General features: G+C 41.8%; 1 pseudogene; it reads left to right on the top strand.

The window, feature by feature from the left end:
• Positions 1 to 352: 352 nt before the first annotated feature.
• LOC142385914 (WD repeat-containing protein on Y chromosome-like) lies at positions 353 to 3,549 on the top strand (annotated as a pseudogene).
• Positions 3,550 to 3,937: the final 388 nt, after the last annotated feature.

Raw genomic sequence — 3,937 nt, 5'->3', positions numbered from 1 at the left:
AGGAGTCTGATGACTTCACCAGAAGTTACTTTTACTAGTATATTATTAGCTGAAATTTAAGATTCCCTCGTATATAGCATTACAAACTTATTTCACTTGCACTAATTTCTAACAATCTTACGGTGCTTGAACATACAATAGTGGAAACATGGCATATCCCGGAGAAAACTCTTCAGAAGAAGACCTGGACTTGGACTTGGACAAACTCATTAACATGAAGAATGACCCTAGTGGTAAAGCCGGCAGTGAACTGGAAGAATCACAAAAAATGTTCAATGCTGATGATGTTCCAGCAATCCTCGAGGTATTCGGAAAATATGACGGCCTTTAAATTGACAAATTATCTATGGCAATGGAGGAACTTTACAGTAAAGTAGATGAAGAAGAGCTGCGTGTGCTACACATGAAGATCGACACAAACTGCGATGAAACTTTGGACATTGGGGAGCTGTTAAATTTTCCTATGCATAAAACAAGTAATGCAGAGGCTCTGGATTGGATCCAAAAGACGGAGCAAAGGATTCATCACAACTCCGGCCTTACCAATAGTGTCTGTACCTCTCCATCAGTACAGATGGTGTGCTGAAGTACTGGCCTGATGACTTTAAGATGTCATGCACGTTTCCCTTGTTCGAGAGAGACGAAGAAACTCCTCCTTTTCATCACAAAAAGAAAATAAACGTTAATGATGTAGTGTACATCAAAGAAATTGAGAAGCTGGCTGTCGCAACATCTGACTGCTATTCTATGAATGTAACAAAATCCCACAATTATTGAGAATTTCATTCTGCTTAATTGTGGATGAAGACAAAAGAATCCAAACCATTAACTACAGCCACAGTGAGAAAAAAGGTATGTTTTCCTTTGGAGATTCAGAAGGATTTTTATCCGTGTTCATTTCCTACGATGTATGTGAAAATGGGCACTTTTGCAAAAACATGTTTGAGAAAAAAACCCTGGGGCACTATCCAGTTGCATACACTTCATCCCTCCTAAAGACTGTTTCCAAAGATTTTGTTTCAGGATTCCAATTTTTCCTGAAACATTCAGCAATTTGCAATACTTTCCTTGTATGGAATCATTCATCATCTGTGGTGAATCATCTAAATCCATGGCCGTTGTTACTTTAAGCACATACCCTAAGTCTGTCAGACCCAAAATCTCTAAAAAAGTATTTGAATGCAGGGGCAATGACAAGTTCTTTACCTGTGCTGAATATTCCCCTTGGTCACATTTTATAATGACTGGTGGCAAAAATGGCCTTCTGCGGGTGTGGTTCCTTCACAAAACATCATCATGCGAAGAGATAATAAAAGGACATAAAACAGCCATCACAAATATAGTTTATAATCTAACAGAGAAAGTCTTTGTCAGTATATCTACTGATTAAAAATGTACGTATATGGTCCGACGGTGACTGGACCTGCCGGCAGAGCATTTTTCCTGAGGGCATGAAAGAGGCCCCAATTTCCACTGTATGTTACAACATACACAACAACGAGTTGTTCCTGGCTAACTCGGATATAGCCAAATGTCTAGGGAGAGGAACAAATGATTTTCATAATTCTTTAACATCCCACTACTTGCCTGTGTGCAGTGTGCTATACCACAACATTTACAAGCAGATTGTCTCTGTTTGCATGAGTGGTATTGTGACTGTGTGGGATGTTCTTACAGGAAAGGCAGCAATGCAGTTTAGAGTCACTCCAGAAAAGTCTGTTGGGCACACTGCTATTGCCTTCGATCAAGCCCAACGTCAAGTCATCACAATGTCTCACGATGGGAAAGTGAAACTATGGAACTTCAGTAACAGGGAGGAGCTCAATTCCATCCCTGTTGAAATGCCAAAAGATGTGACCCAGATTATCTGTAGAGACAGCAAAATATTTGTTTCAGCAAAGAAATGCAAGACCATCTTTAGGCTGGACATTGAAGGAGAAGAAAACATATTTTTGGAGCACCACTTATTGAATGATATTTGCTCCATGGAACTCCACAAGGAAACTTTGATTACTGCATCTAATGAGGGAAATGTTGTAATCTGGGATACATTGTCTTTACATGCTCTTTACTATCTAAAAATCAGAGAGAGCCCCCGAACATGCCTGGCATTGAGGTATAAAGGTCACTCAGGTGTGATGCAAACTAAAAAGGAAGTCAAAAGACTGGATCAGTCTAATCCTACAGAGGAGACGAATGATGAGAATGTACGCCCCTTTGTTGTATCTTTGAAGACCAGGAAGGTTGGTATTGAAACAGCCACACTGCTAATCTCAGCAGATGGTTACATCGGTGCCTGGTCAGTTAACGCTAAAGGAGGACAAATAGGAAAGTTTAAGGTGGTGGTAAGCAATGCAATTATTACCTACATGATAACTGATGAATCGGAGAAGACACTTGTGACTGGTGACAGTACTGGAAGGATTTGTGTGTGGGATATTCAAAACTTTGGCTACAAAACAGAAGCAGATACTGGGCTATTTGAAACATGGCGTGTGTCACTGCAATCACGTCCAATGTTGGCGTCTTGGCAGGCTTGCCGTTCTGAGCTGGTCTGTGTTGCTTGTGATAATGCTTGTGAAAACGTAGTCACTACAGGGCAGAAGAATATTAAGCAATGGACAAATACTGGTCAGTTTGTTGGCCTTTTCGGGAAAGATCAATGGGGGTCCAATACTACACAAGGTCAAATAAGGGAGAACATTGACAAGGAACAGGAAGAACAAGTCGACGCCCCAAAGGAAGAAACCTTTCCAAAAACATCTACTGATATTCCTTGTGATACTGATATTCGAGTAGTGCTTGGAAGAGATCCCTTCTTTAGACATTACGTAGACACAATACCATATGACCCCACGGAGCCCCATCCATATAACCATGTGCCTGAATTTAGTAGACTGAATGAAATTACTCAACAGATTAGTAGATATATATAGATATATAGAAGAAGCTGAACTCATAGAAAGTCTGATGGTTACAGGAAGGGAAGATTGCACTCGACAACTAAAGGACAATGAAGAGTGCCTCCAGATCCCTATCAGTAAGGCCCAACACTTGTCACAGACCGGGATCATCGATAAAGTATCTCCAACACAACCTCTGCATGCCACCAGGTGTTCTAAGCAATCATCAGGAAACATACGGTTGCCATCACTCAAAAATAACAGCGCAGTAGAACAGAGGCCTGGGAACACAATCCAGCATGCACGTTTACCACCCATCCCGCATCCCCCAGTCTCAAGACCTGCAAATGGTTTGCTCAGAAACAAAAACCCAGTCAACCAGAGGTCTGAGAAAACAAAAGATATACATTTACCACCCATCAGAGATCAGCTGCCCATCACACAGACCCAATTCAAACCACGTCCACCTCTGACCCCACAGACTCAACTGGATCCATAAAAAGTGCCCTGAGACAGAACAGAACAGTACAAAAAAGGCCTGAGAACATAACCAGACATGCACTTTTACCATCCATCAAAGATTTGCAGCAAACACCAACCCAGTTCAGCCCACGTCCGCCTCTGACTCCTTGTCCCTCAGGTTTGACTAGATTTGCATCTCGTTTGATCAGACTCCGTAAAGCTGTGGAACAAAAACCTGGGAAGACAACTGAGGATAGACAATTACCACCCATCACAGCCTGCATGCAGCAAAAACAGATCGCGTTCAAACCACTGACACTTCTGACTCCGCAGCCCATAGACAACTATAGATTGATTAAAAAAAAAAAATGCACTCAAAAAGAACAGCACAATGAAACAGGGGCCTGAGAAGACAACCAAGCAAATACATTTGCCACATATCGCCGATCATTTGCAGCAAAACCAGACCCAATTCAAACCACATCCACCAAAGAACCCGCGTCTCTCAGGTCCGAGTCGGCCAGTAAAGAGTGCACTGAAATGAGACAAGCATGGCGAGGAAGACAAACAGT

The sequence above is a fragment of the Odontesthes bonariensis genome, chromosome 8 (genome assembly GCF_027942865.1).
Source record: "Odontesthes bonariensis isolate fOdoBon6 chromosome 8, fOdoBon6.hap1, whole genome shotgun sequence".
Taxonomy (NCBI): Eukaryota; Metazoa; Chordata; class Actinopteri; order Atheriniformes; family Atherinopsidae; genus Odontesthes; species Odontesthes bonariensis.
Note: the sequence above shows the minus strand (reverse complement) of the source record. Positions and strands in the feature narration are given on the sequence as shown.